Genomic DNA, 19,646 nt, shown 5'->3' with positions numbered 1-19,646 from the left:
CTGTAAATAATTGCTTTTAAATACTTATTCTTTCCCCCTCTCCTACCTCTTGGGTTGCAATCTCAACATAATGGTCGTGCCAGCCACATACTGTGCTCTCCATCTGCTTTCTACCAGTGCTTTTCCTGTTAGCTGTAGGTCTAGCCAACCAGTGCTCTGCTATTGATCTGCAAGGTAAAATTTTCCACACATGGATGGCTACTGTCACTAGGCTAGTGAATCAGAAAAATTGCAAGTGGTATCATTTAGCACCATATCCATGAATCTATTTGGGTTATCAACACGCATCAAGCTGGTTAGGCCTCAGTTGGAGTATTGTGTCCAGTTCTGGGCACCGCATTTCAAGAAAGATGTGGAGAAATTGGAGAGGGTCCAGAGAAGAGCAACGAGAATGATTAAAGGTCTAGAGAACATGACCTATGAAGGAAGGCTGAAAGAATTGGGTTTGTTTAGTTCAGAAAAAAGAAGATTGAGGGGGGACATGACAGCAGTTTTCAGATATCTAAAAGGGTGTCATAAGGAGGAGGGAGAAAACTTGTTCATCTTGGCCTCTGAGGACAGAACAAGAAGCAATTGGGCTTAAACTTCAGAAAGGGAGGTTTAGGTTGGAAATTAGTAAAAAGTTCCTAACTGTCAGGGTGGTCAAACACTGGAATAAATTGCCCAGGGAGGTTGTGGAATCCCCATCTCTGGAGATATTTAAGAGTAGGTTAGATAAATGTCTATCGGGATGGTCTAGACAGTATTTGGTTCTGCCATGAGGGCAGGGGACTGGACTCGATTACCTCTTGAGGTCCCTTCCAGTCCTAGTATTCTATGATTCTATGATAAGCTTTTATTCCCCCAAGCCCAGGGAAAGTGTTTGCTAGACTATGCTCAGGAAAGGTTTCAGCGACTAATACAAATATGGTGTAGATGCTGTGCAATTAGAATGGTGGAAAGAGAGACAGGAATTAATATTTATTGGCAGCCATGCCAACTATGTGCCAGGCATGAATAATCTCTGCTCAAAAGGAGCCCAGGATCTAGAGACAGAGGCCAAGGAACAATAGGCAAGTTATTTACACATCAACTTGATTCACTATGAGCAGCACAGCAGGTGGTAGAGCATCTTCCCGATCACATTTAAAGTCTCGTTAAATCAGGGGCAGGGAAGATGTGGCCCGAGGGTGGATCTGAATGCTTTCTATTTATATCCTGCTGCCTGTGTCACCGAATTTCTAGGCAGTGGCTAAAGCAGCAGGATCCTATTTAAATGGCTCATGGGCACAGCGCTATCATGGCAGGGGCCGGATCCACAACTCCTTTAAATAGCCACAGCAATCCAGGGTAGCTGCCAGGCAACGTGGTAGCAGCGGGGCCAGGAGCCATGAGCTCTTTGCTTTGTTTTTAATTCAAAGCCTCCAGCCCCAGACAACTCTTGGGGGAGGCTGGATCTGGCCAACATATGCTTTTTAGTTGTCAAACCATTGGAATTGCTCCAGGTACAGTGCTTTTCAAATGCTGCATTAAGTAGACACCATGCTGCCAAATTCTCAGCACCACTGTAGAATGGTGGAGATTTAAAGTCAGCTGAGGATCAGGGATGCCCTGTAACAAATTTCCCACCTCAACTTGGTCTGGAGTTGACCAAGTGTAAGAACATAAGAACGGCCATACTGTGTCAAACCAAAAGGTCCCTCTAGCCCAGTATCCCATCTTCTGTCAGCAGTCAAGACCAGGTGCCCAAGAAGGAATAGAAGAGGTAATCATTAAATGATCCACCCCAGTTACCCATTCCCAGCTTCTGGCAAACAGGGTAGGGACACCATCCCTGTCCATATTGGGTCTGTCTTCCATGAATTTAAACAGGGTTCAAAAAAGAACCAGATATAGTTTCAGTCTTAACATCCCCTGGCAAGGAGTTCCACAGGTTGACTATGCATTGTGTGAAGAAGTACTTTCTTTGGTTTTAAACATGCTATCTATTAATTTCATTTCATGACCACTGGCTCTTGTATTACAAAGGAGACCTCTATCATATACTGCTTTGTCATCTGTTTTTTGAGCTGAAAATCTGACTCTTACTAATCAGACCTCATACAGAAGCTGTTCTATATTCCTAATCATTGTTGTTACCCTTTTCTCAACCTTTTCCAATGTCAATAGGTCTTTTGCGAGATGTGGTGACCACATATGCACACAGTAGTCAAGAGACAGGCATAACATGGATTTATATAGAAGGCAATCTAATTTTGCCTTGACTATCCCTTTAATTAATCCCAACATTCTGTTTGTTTTTTTGAGTGCCACTGCACATTCAAGGGCTATTTTCAGCAAACTGGCCATAATGACTTCAAGCTCTCCTGAGTTGTAACAGCAAACCCCACCATTTTACACATATAGTTGTGATTATATTTCCAAAGTGCATTAATTTGCATTTATCATTTGATCTGCCATTTTACTGCCCAGGCACCAGTTTTGAAAGATTAATTTGTAGTCTGTTTTCGACTTAATTAGCTTAGGCAATTGCATCATCCACAAATGTTGCCACTTCACTATTTACCCCAGTGGATGGGAAGCTTTCCTCTACCAGGGGCCATTGATCCCCAGACTTCAGAAAGTCATGGGCCACCCCCACAGCCCTGCAGGTGGAGGGGCAGAAGGCCAGGATTCCCCCTAGGCACTGGGATTAGGGGTGCCAACTTTTCCAACCTGACCGTTTGGTCAGGGAAGTTGGCAACTCTATATTAGGATGGGGCCAAAAATGAGGGGTACAGGGTGAGGGAGGAGGCTCCAGACTGGTGCCGAAGGTTGGGGTGTAGGAAGGGTCGAGATCTGACTGGGAGGTCAGGCTTGGGGAGGGTGGCTTGGGGTGAGACATTTGGGGTGCAGGAAGAGGCTCTTGGCTCAGGCCAAGTCATTTGGCGTGGGGGAGAGGATTCACGGCAGGAGGCTGGGGTGAGGGTGCAAGGTCTGCACCTGAACTCCAACCCAGGAGGGGGGGTGCATGGCACTGACCTCCAGCTGCTCCCACATTTGGAAACTGCCAGCATGTCCCTGCAGCCCCACAGTCCCCAATGCCTACGGCTCCTGACCCATGAGAGCTTTGGGGGCGGCACCTGTAGGCGAGGGCAGTGTGCAGAGCTTACTGGATCACCCCCCATTGGTGCTCGCAGCTTCAGCCCCATGAGGGGTGCCGAGGCTCAGGGCTTCTGGCCCATAGTGCGGAGACTTGCTCCTGAGGACCTTAAACAGGGGGCATGGACCAGAGAATCCCCATCTTGCCTCCCTGCTTTTTCTAGTTCAACATCCATCTTCTATGGAGTCCCATTTTAAGATCAGCCAGGACTAATTTGATGTCCAGATCACTTCACTGCACAATAGCTGCTCTATTTGGCTAACAAGAACACCCTGCGGCAGTGACCAAACTGCTGAAGACAAGTCTAATATCCATGAAGAGTACGCTGCATCTGCGTTAACCCAAGCACTGAGCCAGGAGGGCAGCATACAAGAGCAAGTTTGTTAAGTAGTGGTTCATACTCAGACAGCCTAATGTACACTAGTCCTCCGGAACAAAAAACAGGACTATGTAGCACTTTAAAGACTAACAAGATGGTTTATTAGGTGATGAGCTTTCGTGGGCCAGACCCACTTCCTCAGATCAAATAGTGGAAGAAAATAGTCACAACCATATATACCAAAGGATACAATTAAAAAGAATGAACACATGTGAAAAAGACAAATCAAATTTCAGAACAGAAGCGGGACGGGGGAGGGGGGAAAGGTAAATGTCTGTGAGCTAATGATAGTAGAGGTGATAATTGGGGAAGCTATCTTTGTAATGGGTAAGATAATTAATGTCTTTGTTTAAACCTAAGTGTAAAGTGTCGAATTTAAGCATGAATGACAGTTCAGAGGATTCTGTCAGTTCAGAGCAGACATTTACCTTCCCGCCCCCCCATACCCCTTCTGTTCTGAAATTTGATTTGTCCTTTTCACATGTGTTCATTTTTTTAATTGTATCCTTTGGTATATATGGTTGTGACAATTTTCTTCCACTATTTGATCTGAGGAAGTGGGTCTGGCCCACGAAGGCTCATCACCTAATAAACCATCTTGTTAATCTTTAAAGTGCTACATAGTCCTGTTTTTTGTTCCAGCTACACCAGACTAACACGGCTACATTTCTATCTAGTCCTCCGGAGTGACTTCTGATTCGTTCGCATGAACATACAGTTGTTAGGTTGACCTGGAATCTGGGTAGTTGATCGGCTTTCCCCACTCTCAAGCTCACTGTAACAGGGCAGCAAAGAGAAAGAAAAGACAGGACTATTCAGCACTTTAAAGACTAACAAGATGGTTTATTAAGTGATGAGCTTTCATGGGCCAGACCCATTTCCTCAGATCAAATTGTGGAAGAAAATGGGCATATATGGTCGTGCCAATTTTCTTCCACAATTTGATCTGAGGAAGTGGGTCTGGCCCATGAAAGCTCATCACCTAACAAACCACACTAAAGGTGTTAGTCTTTAAAGTGCTGCATAGTCCTGTCTTTTGTTCCAGCAAGACCAGACTAACAGGGCTACATCTCTATTGCAAATAGAAAGGTGAGAGACAGCCACAGGTAGAGATGAACAAAGTCCTGATCCTGCAAACACCGATGCATGTGCTTAAGGAAGTTAATGAGGGAGTCCCCTGCTTAAAGTTAAGCACCTAAGTGTTTACAGGATCAAGGCATGATGTTCTTATTGGAGGCAAATAGTCACTTGGCTCAAATCCCATTTACCTGGACAATTAGTTATCTTTTCTTCAGGCCCAGTCAAAGAGTTTGCAGGCCCAAGGTGGCACACTGACACCAGCAGGCCTCCCGCCAGTGGATGCTCAATTGATTTGGAAGGGCTGGAAGGAGCCAGCGACTCATCTCTGAGGCCTTCATGCGTCCCTGGAGAGCAAGGCTCCAAAGCCACGTGTAATTAATGTAACAGGCACTAAGCGAGGAGAGAGCAATGCTGAATTTAGTCTGCAGATTTAAAATAAAAAGTTTGCACTTGGGCAGTTCTGAGGAGAGAGACTGCAGAACTGCTGGGTTCTCGAGTCTGTCTGCCTGGGAGGATGACACCATCATGCAGCGAGTCTCCACAGAAGAGCAGGTTTCACAAATGCAAAACGAAGGGCTGCCTTTTACATGAAGCAGCATGAAACAATTCCCAGCAGGGAAAAACTCCTCTGAGGAGTGCCTCTTGCACTTTCAGGCCACCAGCGCACCTCCTGCCCACTCCCCCCAGGGGCACACACACGCCCAGTAGCTCCTTCCCGGGTAGGGTTGCCAGATGGTTTCAACAAAAAAATCGAACCCCCCCACTCTTCCCCAAAAAAAAACCCACCAGGGAAAAATTCTGTTGAGGGGGAAAAAAGGGGGGAGGGAGACCAAAGTTGTTGAGAAAAAATGACACCCAAGTGTCATTAAACAAACAAACAAAATCAATAAAAACAGCATTAAAATAGTATGGCCCCTTCTTGCGCAAGAAAAACCCTTTTGCGCAATGCCGTTCTTCCTGAAAAGTAATAGGTGTAATGGCATTGCGCAAGAGGGTTTTTCTTGTTCAAGAAGGGGCAGTGTAGACGCTCCTTCTTGCACAAGAGCCTCTTCTGAAAAAAATGGTGGCTCATTAGGTATGCAAATGAGGCTCGGCGATATTCCACGTTTAGCCTCATTTGCATGTTACTCGCGCAAAAAGCCGCGAGTGTAGACATAGCCTAAATAAAGTTAACTGACATCAGAATTCATGTGCTCTGAAAATATTTTCTACTGTGAGAAATGCAGCCAGATGTGCATTTCCACAGCGGTCTCATTTTTCTACAAGTGATGTGTTTCTAAAGCAATAACCATTTATAAATTCAGACAATGCAGCCCCTCAAATTACTAGTACAATTTCACCATGATTACCTGAAATATGAAGTGGCAGTTTGCTATGTTCACATGTAAGGTAAATTGAAGACTTACAGATTGTCATTAGATTCAATTCATGGTAAGACAAATATGGGCAAGTTCTTCTATCATAAATCTCTTCAGAGCCCCTTGAATTATACTACCTTTGCTTTCTGTTATTAATCTGTCCCCTCATCTGCATATAAACATTCATCCATATGTCTCTATTCCTTCTATCAGTATCTGAATGATATCACGTGGCTATCTTTGCTGTGAGAGTAGAATATACTTCATCTTTCATGTACAAAGACTATAGCATCGCTATAAAGAGATCATTTGAATTTCAAACATTAGTACTTTTCATGCACTCCAAGAGTAACCACAACCGGTAATTATTTATGTATTAATACAAGGCAAAAAATTCAAAACTTTTTCCATAAATGTTTCCTTACAAAGAGATCAGTTTATGCTTCTGTGTTTGCTTTCTCTGAGTATTTTCCGCAAGTAAGTTTACTCTTAAGCATATCTGACAAAGCAGTGAATATTAAGCAATGTGGAAGAATGTGGAAAATTTATTTGAATTAGCTTTCCAGTGGCAATTCTATTTCAGAGTTTGGTTCACCCAGAGTCCCAAATCCTTACTAGTTCATGACTACAGGAAGCTGGCCACTCTAATTCCAACCCTGCTGCTCACCCCTTTCACCAGATCATTCATAAATATTTAAAGAGACCTAAAAGGGACCCCTCAGCCTCTTGAAATATACTACCTTTGCTTCCCATTATTAATCTGCCCCCCCTCATTTGCATATAAACAGTTATCCAAACTTCTCCATTCCTTCTATTTTTAGCACTACCTGAATGAGATCATGTAGCGGGATGCCAGGTACTATGACAACAACTGACCGTTCTTGTCTCAGTCGGTTTCTGATCCATGACACTATTTTACCTCTCACTATGACTTGCTTCCTTAATAGCTTCTTGTGAAGGACTGTCAACATCTTTCTCATGTTTGAGGGCAACGTTTTAACAAGTGGCCTAATTTTTAGGTGCCTCAGTTTTGGGGTAGTTTTTGTAAGTAAATATGGAACTTGGCCTTTAGTATTCTAGGCACTTACATTTTTTTTTAATTGGGCTTTCTTGATTCTCAGCGTCTCTAAAATTTGACCCCAAATCCCTCGAGCTAGGAACTGAAAATGAAGGTAATTGAAGGTCATTCTTAAAAAGTGTGGCTCAGCTAAATGTTTGCCCTTTCTCCATAATTTGAAGAGGCACTCAAAGAGTTCTCCTAGATTACGAGACAGACTTTTCTTTCATACAAGCCATGCTAGATTGCAAGATCATCCCATGTTTTCTAAACCAGTGTTTCTCAACCTATTTTTATAAAGTACCCCTTTAAAAAAAGTATAAGTACCCCCAGTACCTACAGTTTTCAGACACAAAATTTTTATCTAATGTTGCAACACATTTGTTTAAACAGCTTAATCACAGCAGGGCAGGCGACGAAATTTTTGGTTGTAAAAAGTACACAAATAATAAAACGCTGTAAAACTTAAAACAAAAATTCAGTTTTCTCCAAATTTCAGTTGTGTTGACATACTCCCCAGACTTCTCTCAAGTACCCTAAGGGTACTTGTACCACTGGTTGAGAAACACTGTGCTAAACCATTTACTCTAGTAAATAAAAACTACGTATTAAATACTTTGAGTTACTGAGTCACACTGGCTTTGTCACTAGCCATAGCCCAAAGGCTCCTGTAAACTAGCTTATCACGGACAGCTAGTTCTGATGCTTCAATATACTTGACAATCACCAGCGCTAGTGTGACATGGCAGGATACATCACAACTCAAAAATGTTACTACAATAAACAATTTCAACAGAGCTATAATGAAAACACAGTGGGACGGAGAGGGGAAGCATCTAGGAAATCTGGAAGTATTGCCTGTAAATCCAATGCAACTTACTGCACATAAAATTGAAGTATTTTCCACTCCACTACCTTTGTGTCGTGATCACCAGAGTACAACAGCAGCAGCATTTTGGGGGCAAGTAGGGACTGTGTTGACAGCTCAGACAAGCCTCAGAAGTGTTACTGTAAGTTTAAATGTAGCCTAATGGCAAGCCATAATAGACAAATTTATTATATGCACTGCCACGCAGCTTCCACCACACAATTGTTACAGGTTTTTGGCATCATATACTGGCTAAAGCTGCTTGAAAAAAAATCCACTTTGATATCTGAATTTTTTTTTCAACCGCACAGTTTTAAGAGAAAAAACGTTTTGTCAAAAATAGCTAAAAATTGAACTTTTTGAACATCTCCCCTCTGCTTTGCTTATGGTACTGAATACATGGACTCCCCTCCCTCACGTATTTAGGGATAGCAGCTCAAACTGAGCCACAAGACACTAAGTCAACTCATTTTCTCTTAAAAGCAGTCGGAAAATGGCAGAACTCAATGTACATGTGAAAGGTTCATAGTCTTTTCTATATCTAAGGCATTAGGGCTAGTCACTGTGTAACCCACACACCTGGTGTGGTTACTGAGTACTGCAAGTGGCACCTAGACCACTGCAATAGTTAAGATCAAGAGACCTCTACAGCAGGTGCTGGGAGCCAGCTGGCTTTTAGCTCAGAGGGTAGAGGCTCCTATACAGTATTCAGCTCCCGAGGTGCCAGGTTTAAATCTGCTTTGGTGGTGGTTACAAGTGCACATCTTAAAAGTTTGAGATTCAATACACGTGAGCAAAACTCTATCACATCCTACTTGTGTAAGGGAAACAGAGATAAAAATGGGGAAGAAACAGAGTCCCAGAGACAAGCAAGTCTGCATTAAAAAAAAAAAAAAGGGAGAGAAAAAGAGCTATTCAATAGGCACCGTTCTTCTCCAGACCAGTGATGAGACTAATCAGCTAATACATTAGGACAATTGTGTCAAATTAATGGCATACTTGGAGATCCTGGCTGTCACTGTGCTGCATGCTAGGACTGCTCAACTCCATGCGCGTGGTCAGGAGAGCTCTCAGGTCTTTGTGCTCCAAAAGCAAAGTCCTCCATCACCTGAGCTAACAAAGAATGCAACGCAGCCCAAGGAGACACAGCCCGGTGCAACTTAGACAGCAGCAGTGCCAATACTTGCACTAGTTCTATACCGAAAGAGACACAGCCGCAGTTCTGAACAGCAATGTTTTCCCTCTGCAACTGAAGACTTTTGTTCATACTGTCGCTTGTCTATTCATATAGATTTTATAGGAATTACAGTTATGGCATTACAGGCTATAGTGATTGACAGAGTGTCAAACACTCGAACAGAACATCCAAGTCAACTAAGAAAAGTCAGCCGAACTACATGGCTTACAATAGCATTCCTTTGTTAAAATCCAATAAATATGATTTCCCTAGCATCTAGGGTTGCCAGATAGTTTTAACAAAAATACTGGACACACTTGATATTATATCACAATCTACATTACATCTTATTTAGAAAATACCGGACATTTATATTTTCTCATTTATATTTTCTCAATTTGTTTCCTGAACAGAAAGCTCAAATACTGGACTGTCCGGTTCAAAATCGCACAACTGGCAACCCTACTAGCATCAGACTGTTCTAGTGTTTATTTCCTAGTTCTTTCCTCTTCCAAACCCAGCCTCAGAATAGGGGAGGAGAAAGACCACACGAAGCAGTATTCTAGTCTTTGTTCTAAGTTTGGATAATCATTTAAATCTTAAAAGATTAAACAAAATTCTCCATATAGCCTTTTAGCATGCCATGAACTCTCAGTATGTAAACTTCTTGCTATAACTTACATTAGGAGATTTGCTTCTGTTTTGGTCTGTGCTCTTGTAGTTTACAGTAAAGAAGCGCTCATTTTGAACTAGTTTAATTCCTTTCCAAGTAATCCAGGAGTTGGATTAGATTGTCTAATAAATGAAAGTCTTAATCACCACTAAAGTCTCCCCCTGGAAAAGAGACTGAAATTTTCAGTCACTTTAGAAGGCTCATGCTGTTTAATTTACAATTTAGATCTTAAGACCGGTTGGTCTAGCAAAGGTGATGTAATTGTCCTAGAAATATTCCTCGCCCTTGAACATCTCAGTTAAACAATACTCACCACGTACTTCATTTGAAATTAGCAGTATAATATCTTCAGGTTTTAGCACTTACCATGAATAGGTAAAGTTAAAAAAAACCTAGTTTCAGGACATTATAAACAAGCCTCATGCTGTTTTAAATAATGAAGATGAATTCCTCTTTTTTTCAATCGAGTCCTCTTCCAGTTTTGCGCTGGCTCAGAAACCAACATTAATCTGACACATGAAACTCTTTATTTTCTCTGCTGGGTGTGCTCATGCAGAGTCTGGTAACACCCACTGCACATTCACACAAAACTGCACAGTCCAGCAACTATGAGGGGACAAAATAAGCAACTGTCTTTTCCATTTAGCACTCAGCCGTGAGCCGCAATAGAGGGCTCAAATCTAGTTGTATTCAGCTGGCTTACAGAGGTAGGGCTATAACAATACCGCATGCAAGTCACGTTGAGGCCACCATATAAGAGAGAAGGGGAGGTGGTGAGATAATACATTTTATTGTGCCAACTTGTGTTGGTGAGTGAGCCTGCACCCAATTCATCTTCGGGTTATATCCTCAGAGCCCTGGGAAGAGTTGGCAACAGATGTCACTGGGCAATATGCAAGTGTATGGGGAAAGAGAGGGGAGTCTTGGCTACAGAGACCCTGGAAGGGGTGTGGCTTTGGACAATAGGGGCGTGGCTAGACCTCAGCACCATGCCTCCCTCAGGCAGCTCTCAGTGCCTCCTGGACCATGCTGTATGGGGCTCTGGCAGTAATTTAAATGGTCTGGGGCTCCAGTTGCTGATGCAACAACAGTGGCTCAGAGCCCCGGACCCTATTAAACTGCCAGGGCCAAGGCCACTGTCCCCTTTAACTCCCTAGTCCTGTGTAACAAGGCGAGCATGACTCCCTGATCAACAGACGCTGTTCCAATAGAAGATGTTACCTCACACAGCTGATCTCTCTCGACGACCATATACAGTCTCATGAGTCATAGGAGGCCATGGAGAAATAGTTAGGACATGTTAACTTAGCGCTCCTCCCTTTCCCCAGTTCCCTTTGAAAATGTATAAGAACTGCACAGCTCCAGCATGAGACAGTAACCCTTCATTTACAGTATCATGCTTCAATCAGAACAGAGGAGCAAACCTCAGTGGGCAGAGAAGTGGGTCATTTTCCTACTGAGAGCAGATAATAGAAAATCCTGGTTTTGTCTGGCTGCCTGACAGCGCAAATGTTAGCAATAATATTAACTATATTCAGAGAGAGCGCTTTGCTGGGAACAATGAACTGTTTACAGACTATTTTCCAATATTAAAAATAGGGTAAAACACTGCCGAGTTCCTTAAGTGACGTAGCAGACCATGTGTTTATTCCGGCACTTGTCCAACGTTAGAAGGAGAAAGAGGAGATGAACACTTGATTTCAAAGGCATCCTATAAAAAGAAACTCTGTGGCATTCCACACAGAAGACCTCAGCCACGACAAATGGCAATCAGTACAGATGAGCAGAAAACAGATTTACTTTAAATTAATCTTTTGACTCACCAAAGCTGTATCTGACTTAATGCTAGATCTTAAAAAAAATCCTTTCCACAAGTCTGATCCCACAAACCTCACACAAAACTTGAATATTTACCATAACTCACAAAAACCAACTGAAAGGCTACTAGCAGTTTTGGGTGCCTGTGTTCAACTTTTAATGCCTCTGGCTTGGTTTCCGGATGCACCGAACACTTCTCCTTTTGAAAACTTTGGCCTAACAGTACCATTTTGTTCATCTCAGAAGTTAATGGGAGTTTTGCAATGGATTAGTAAGACCTGGATCAAACCCTAACACCAATTATCTTTAACTTTTGAAAAAACTGGCACATGTTCCTAGCATAGGTTATAAAGGTAATAGAATATTATGTTCTCATTTTTCACTATTTTAATATTTTAATATTATATAACAACGTTCAACTGCATACATTAACTTAACACAATTAAAATTGAACACCCTGGGGGAATGAAAGGAATAAAAAAAAACCTAGCATGATCACTAGTTTTTAAAGAGAGGGAAGCTAGAGGAAACTAGTTAAAGAGGGGCTAATGTTAATAAGCAAGATATTAAAAGTTACCAAAGATGTGGTATGGATGCTATTTAAGAGTCTCAGACCACAGCCATAGTACTGAAGGGGGAAACAGAAGGTGTGATGCTATATGACTGAAATCTTTCTATCAGTGATAGCACTGTTAGACAATTGCAACAAAACCTGTACTAAGTATAACATGGAAGGTGTCAATTGAAAAGTTATGGTTTGTTAAGGAGGAGTATCCTGTTTACATGCATGTAACACTTGTGTATTTGAAGTGTGGAATATCAGCCATATACCCATGTCACCCTTGTACTTGTTCCTGGTGTAGCATCTGCCAAGTAAAACCTACATGGAAGTCAGGCAGCTTGGTGCTGCTGGCCCATTAAAAGACAATTCCCTCTCACAAGGGGCCAGAGATGGGGACACCACATGTGGCTGGCTGAGCCACTTGGCATCACTGCACCTCACCCTCCCAGCGTTGTCCACCCATGTTACTTCTGAACATTCCTCCAAGGGATGGACCCCACTTTTTGGGGGCAAAATCGGGCATTTGAGGATCAGTCAGCAAAAGCAAATGAGATAAACGGACAGTTTTGCTAAAAAACAGTAACTCTGGGATGGGGCTTAAAAAGGGACCTGACCCAACCAAGTGGAATATATGGTCATCTTAGCCATAAAACCCCCACTTGTCCTGCCCAGCAAGACTTCCCGCAGATGCCCCTGCAGGAATCTAGGTATTAGTTGCCCCTGCAAATCAGCATAAAGGCATGTGACCCTGGACTCCATTTTGTACCCGTAATTTTCCACAAACTGTTTTGGGGGCTTTGTTTTGGGACAACTGAGTTTCAAACATCTGGCAGAAGAGCCAAAAGACTCTTGAATTACCTCCAGGTTACTTCTTTCCTGAAGATAATAAGGAACATTCTAATCTGTGGATCGTCCAATCTTTTGGAAATTACCAGAGACTTTCCAAACCAGATTATTCCACCACTGCTACAAACCTGAGATAAGAACTTTGACATGACTATGTATATTACTAGCCACTTTATTATTAGCCATTGTAACCACTTTAGTAACTGAAATCTAAAGGTTTATTCATAAAGGATTGGTGGAAGCATCATTACTGGGTAAAGTCTGAGATCCTTTGAGCACAGCTCAATATATCAGCCACGTAGCCAGAAGAACTCCACGCCTGGTTTTTAGTAGTCTCTCATGGTAAGTTTTAGGGCTGGAATACCTAAAGAGACCGCATTATTGACTTCCTGGTAACAGAGATGAAGTACCACCCCAGACTAAGGTGTCTGAAGGAAGCGTTCTAAAGAATAAAAATGCGATGAATGAAAAAAACAAGAAGTCACTGGGATTAGTTGGGATTAGTCAGTTCAGAGGAATGAAGTGGTTGAGGTGTTAGCAAAAACTCCAAGTCACACCACGGAGAATTCCAGAAGTAGATGATAGCAGCTGTGATTTGGCAGCACTTCTTCCAGTCTGACGGGCCTCCGCTACCTCACACAGTCGCTTTTAACAGGTATGATCTAAACACAGAATAATACACACACAAAACCCCACCTGTTACAGTCCCTCCGCTCACCTTTTGCCTAGAGCTTCACAACCTCCCTTCCTAGGAATCTCTGGTAAATCCTCCTTTTTGCATTTTCCTAAACATAGTAAGATCTGTTAGGGTATGTCTACACTACCCCCCTAGTTTGAACTAGGGGGTTAATGTATGCATACCGAACTTGCTAATGAAGCCCGGGATTTGAATTTCCCGGGCTTCATTAGCATAAAGCCGGCTCCGCCATTTTTAAAAGCCGGCTTGTTCGAACCCCGTGCCGCGCGTTCCACGAGGCGTACAGATAGATCGGAATGGCTACATAGTTCGAACTATCTAGCCCGTGCCGCGTGTAGCCGCGCGGCACGGGGTTCGAACTAGCCGGCTTTTAAAAATGGCGGAGCCGGATTTATGCTAATGAAGCCCGGGAAATTCAAATCCCGGGCTTCATTAGCAAGTTCGGTATGCATACATTACCCCCCTAGTTCGAACTAGGGGGGGTAGTGTAGACATACCCTTACTCATCTCGAACAGTTGCTCCAGGACAACCTTCCCAAGTACCTAGCCCCTTGATTCAAGCACCCACCACAGGTTTGTATCTCTTCTCTTCTGTCAGCCCTCTTCCTCAGGCCTCTGACCACCCTCTATAGCGCCAGGTGCAACCCAGCCCCCTTAAGTAGCCCAGCTAGGAGCACCTGTCTGGCACAGGAGAGCTGGACCAGTTTTAAGCCAGGGGCTAGCCAGCCTGTGATAGTAACATAACAGAATGGAAATCTAACAGAAAGTGCAGTTTTTGCAGCATGAGACTGATTTGGAACTGTTACTAGTACACAAAGGCAGCAAGCAAGGTGCAAAACAAACCAGTGGCCTTTCAGAGGTGGTAGCTTCCTTAACACCACGACAGAGGCATTATAGAAATGAGGTGGGCAACTAGGTGACAGAAAGAGCACTCCTCGATATACAGAGATAAAAAAACCTCAATATTAGAGAAGAGATAGACAGAAAGTGCAGTTTGTGAGTAGATTAGAATTTTGTTCTGATTTTTAAATGTATTTGTATTCAATTTCTTTCCAGATACAGGCAGTCCCCGGGTTACGTACAAGATAGGGACTGTAGGTTTGTTCTTAAGTTGAATCTGTATGTAAGTCGGAACTGGTGTCCAGATTCAGCCGCTGTTGAAACTGACTGCCAGTTCCGACTTACATACAGAATCAACTTAAGAACCCCAAGCGTCCCCAAGTCAGCTGCTGCTGAAACTGATCAGCGGTTGATTCCAGGAAGCCCGGGGAAGAGCAACTCTGCCTCGGGCTTCCTGTAGTCAGCCGCTGGTCAGTTTCAGCAGCGGCTGACTTGGGGACGCCTGGGGCAGAGCAGCTGGGGTTCTGCTGGGTTGGTCCAGTAGCGCCGCTCCTTGACACTACTGGACCAACCCAGCAGCACCCCAGCTGCTCTGCCCCAGGCGTCCTGATTCAGCCGCTGCTGAAACTGACCAGCAGCGGCTGAATCAGGACGCCTGGGGCAGAGCAGCTGGGGTGCTGCCGGGTTGGTCCAGTAGCGCCCAGAGCGGCGCTGCGGGACCAACCGGCAGCGCCCCAGCTGCTCTGCCACAGGCATCCGGAGAAAAGCCTAGTCTGCTGGGGGGGGGGGGGCGTACTAGCTGCGCCCCCCCCCTCCCCCGCCAGCAGACCAGGAAGACGCGGGCGGTGGACTGAGACCCCCCCCCCCCCCCGCCAGCAGACCAGGAAGACGCGGGCGGCGGACCGAGACGCACCGTGGTCCCGCCGCCTGGGTCCTCCGCGGCTTTGCTCCCAGTCTCCCTGGTCTGCTACATACACATTCAACTTAAGAACAAACTGGAGACCAGCAGACCAGGGAGACGGGGCGCAAAGCCTCTGAGGACGCCAGCAGAGGGACAGCCGCGGCGCGTCTGGGCTGCCCCGCTGCCAGCTTCCCCCGAGACTTTGCAAAGCCGCGGAGGGGCTCGGGCAGCGGAGCAGCCCAAGCCGGCTTCCCCCGAGGCTTTGCAAAGCCGCGGAGGGGCTCGGGCAGCGGAGCAGCCCAGGCCGGCTTCCCCCGAGGCTTTGCAAAGCCGCGGAGGGGCTCGGGCAGCGGAGCAGCCCAGGCCGGCTTCCCCCGAGGCTTTGCAAAGCTGCGGAGGGACTCGAGCAGTGGAGCAGCCCAGGCGCGCCTGGGCTGCTCCACTGCCCGAGCCCCTCCGCGGCTTTGCAAAGCCTCGGGAGAAGCCGGCCTGGGCTGCTCCGCTGCCCGAGCCCCTCCGCGGCTTTGCTCCGCGTCTTCCTGGTCTGCAGACCAGGGAGACGCGGAGCAGCTTTTCTCGCCCCGGAGTACACGGGTGGCGGGACCACGAGGTCCCGCAGTCCGTGTCCTCCGGGGCAAGAAAAGCCCCATTCGTAACTGCGGATCTGACATAAGTCGGATCCGCGTAAGTCGGGGACTGCCTGTATTTTTATTTCTTCTCTAGCAGGACAGCTGATGAAGAAAAGGATGATATAAAGCTCAATGAAGTAAATACACTCCAATTGATTTCAGTGAGTTTGTGACGGGGTCTTCAAGCTTGAGGTTAAAACGACAGACATTAATACTCATCTGCACTTTACTCTGTGTTTTGCATTTGAAAATTATAATGGAAAACCCATTGTCATATAACTGTTGCAAAATCCCAGAGGAAAACGTAAACATTTTATCCCTGCACTGGCCAATTAAATTGTTCAAGTTCATGAGATACACAGCAAGCAGGTCTGTTTAATCTCCGGGGCTAGACCTTTGTTTTTTCTGCACATTGTCATTACGATGATGTTGCGATGAAGATTCTCATTCATCATCAGACCAGTTTAATGGTTACTGTAAACAAAGCAGAAAAGCAGCCACTCGAGTTCCTCATGACGAGAATGGTTTTGATTTCATTAGCAAGGGGATGGGGGCAGAATTAGTAAAATGAAAGTGATGTGGTGATTGCTATAGCATTAAACTTGCCTGGGAAGTCTGATTGCAGATGATCCTGCATGGTAGAAGGGATGCAGGAGGTTTCTGCAGTGTGCTAAACATGCTCAGCATAGACACGCTGCTAACCTGCCTCCCTCTGCTCCTGAAGCTTGTGCCTTCATCATCGTTATTTCTGTTAGGGTACGTCTAGACTACATGGCTCCGTCGACGGAGCCATGTAGATTTGGTTTTTTGGCAAAGGCAAATGAAGCCGCGATTTAAATGATGGCAGCTTCATTTAAATTTACATGGCTGCCGCGCTGAGCCGACAAACAGCTGATCAGCTGTTTGTCCGCTCAGCGCGCTAGTTTGGACGCTCCCCTGCCGACATCAAAGCCCTTTGTCGGCAGCCCCGGTAAACCTCATCCCACGAGGAATAATGGGGCTGCCGACAAAGAGCTTTGATGTCGGCAGGGGAGCATCCAGACTAGTGCGCTGAGCGGACAAACAGCTGATCAGCTGTTTGTTGGCTCAGTGCGGCAGCCATGTAAATTTAAATGAAGCCGCGATCATTTAAATCGCGGCTTCATTTGCCTTTGCCTACAACCCTAATCTACATGGCTCCATCGATGGAGCCATGTAGTCTAGACACAGCCTTAGATAGGCACTTCTGTGCTTTAGAACTAAGTGCACACAAAGACGTGTCCCAAATGGGTGAAGCTTGCCCACCATTTGTTTCTGGGCCTTACTCCCAAGAAGTTAGAAGACACTATCTGACTTTCATGAGAATATCTGTCCAAAGAGAGGAACTGAGCTATCCCCCTGCAAGACAGCTCTTTGGGTTGGTTAGTGAGCCCTTTCCCAGGGTATCTCTACACAGCAGCTGGAAAATGTAATTCCTAACCAAGTGAGACATGTATGTGCTAGTTCTGCTAAAGCTAGCATGCTAAGAAGAGTAGCATAGCCACTGCAGTATGGGCAACTTGGCGAGGTGCCCAAGTACAATCCCACCAGATCCACGGGTACATACTTGGGCAGCTAGCTTGATATGCCTCCTATGCTGCCGTGGCCACAAGGATATTTTTAGGCTGTAGCTTGAGCCGCGCTAGCAGGTGTACATCCCCCTGAGTGAGGAATTAAAGCTCTAAGCTGCTGTGTAGACATGCCTCTAACAGAAGGTTGTATACTCACTGACTAACTCCCAGGAACAGACCTTCATATTCTTTGCTGGAGAGCTTTAAGCTGTGCTTGGTTAAATGACGATTAGCCCACGATATGGGCCTTGTTACTCTGCCTTCAGTTCCACGCCCAAACTGAAGAGAGAGTCCAGAGTCCGGGTATATGGAGTCTCCTTCGTGAATAAAAAGTGAGAGGCAGTTGAGGGGAACTTCCTTGCATCTCACGCTTGCCTCCAAGCTCAAGCAAGCATTGGCTGCTGTTGGCCAACCATGTTATTGTTGCCTTTCTGCTTGCTTGAGCCAGCCAATGGCCAGTAGGAGAGTAGCTTTGCTAAGTATTCATGTGTGTATCTTTGCATTGCACAACTTCCATCATCTTTGGCTGAAGCCGGATTTGGCTCGGCGTGTCTCACAGTAACAGCCTTGGAATCTTTTGTCCCCACCTAATTTATGGTGCAAATGTTTATATGCATGCAGTTTTTCCATATTAAAGGGAATAAATTAAAACAGTCTCATTAGGTCAACCAGAAATGGTTGAGATCAAACTGCAATTTAGGAAAGGAAAATACAGCAATGAGTGTAAATTGCTAGAGAGAGGAATATTAAATATTAAAGATGTCCAAAAAAGATGAAAGACAATTTAATGAATCAGTTTTGAGTGTCTGATAGTTCCATCATTATTAAAACACTGCACTCTCATATTGCATTTAAACCAACACCATCTGTTTATTTAGGTCTCAAATTTGACCTGCTTTAATGTTTTAAAATTTGAAATAATTACTGTCAATTGACATTAGCCATGTAGTTGATTTAAAAACAAGCACGATTTACTTTACGCTAGTAATCCAATTCTGCTGTCATTTTTATTTGTTTGCACTGCTGCAATCATGGGTCAGGATCCTGCATGCAAACCCAGAACAAAACACAGTCCCTGCCTTGAAGAGTTTACAGTCTAAGCAGGGGTGAGCAATATTTTGGATGGGGGACGGAGGACACTCCAAGATTTTGGTAAGTGGTCAAGAGCTGCACTTTTCTATGGAGGGGGTGCACGGTCTGGGACAGAGCTTGGGTCCAGAAGAGAGCTCAGATTAGGGAACTGGAGTGTGGGGTCTCAGAGGGAGTTTGGGTGAAGGAAGGGGTTGTGGGCTGGGGTTTGGGGTGCAAGGTCTGGGAGGGGGTATGGGTGCAGGAGAGGATTCTGTCCTGTGGGGAGGGATGTAAGAGGGGAGGCAGTCTCTGTGAGGGAATTGTGACTTGGGGAAGGAAGGGGGAATGCAGGGGATTTGGACAGTGACCTGAGGCTAGGGTGCCAGAGGCAGGCTGTGGCCAGAAGGCACTTATCTAGGCAGCTCCTGACCAGCAGCCCTGCTGGACGCAGAGGCAGGCTCCCTGCCTGCCACAGCCCCAGGCTACTCAAAATGGCTGACTGCTCTCTGTGCAGGTTGCTAGGAGGAGCAGGGAGGCATCGCGCACTGCCCCCACCCCTAGAAAAAAATCTCTCAGCCATTGTCCGGTATCTATGAAGTCTCCCCTCTCCCTGGTGCCCGAGCAGAGAGACACAGGGAAGAGCCAGTCTCTCACAGCTGTGTGAGGCTGCTCTGTGCCCAAGGGTCCCGGAGGGGTGGATTCTGCCCATCCCCTGGATCTTGTCTGAGACAAGCGGGAGATGCAGATTGGTGTCATTGCGAATGTGGAGCTGGGGATCACGAGATGTTAGGTTAGGCAGGGGTGGGCCTGACAGGGCCTTATGAATGGAAAATTACCACTGGAATGAGAATAGTGTCCAAGAATGAAGTGAGGATCCACCTCTTTCTATGGTTGCATAATTATAGGGAATTACAAAAGATCAGCTGCTGCTAAATCAAACTTAACGTATCAATGTACGAAATATGCTGAATGTGAGGGGT

The 19,646-nt window shown here is 45.2% G+C and overlaps 1 protein-coding gene across 5 annotated transcripts in view; it reads right to left on the bottom strand.

The window, feature by feature from the left end:
• Positions 1-19,646, bottom strand: part of PAK5 (p21 (RAC1) activated kinase 5) — a 229,998-nt gene that overhangs the window by 116,464 nt on the left and 93,888 nt on the right. Inside the window, exon 1 of one of the 5 annotated variants that reach the window (XM_075925682.1) lies at positions 10,080-10,211. The exons of the other annotated variants lie outside the window; for them this stretch is intronic. The gene's annotated coding sequence lies outside the window, so the exon portion shown is untranslated. Of the gene's footprint in view, positions 1-10,079; positions 10,212-19,646 lie in introns of those variants that run through there. 5 annotated transcript variants of the gene reach the window in all.

Source organism: Pelodiscus sinensis, chromosome 3 (genome assembly GCF_049634645.1).
Source record: "Pelodiscus sinensis isolate JC-2024 chromosome 3, ASM4963464v1, whole genome shotgun sequence".
Lineage (NCBI taxonomy): Eukaryota > Metazoa > Chordata > Testudines > Trionychidae > Pelodiscus > Pelodiscus sinensis.
Note: the sequence above shows the minus strand (reverse complement) of the source record. Positions and strands in the feature narration are given on the sequence as shown.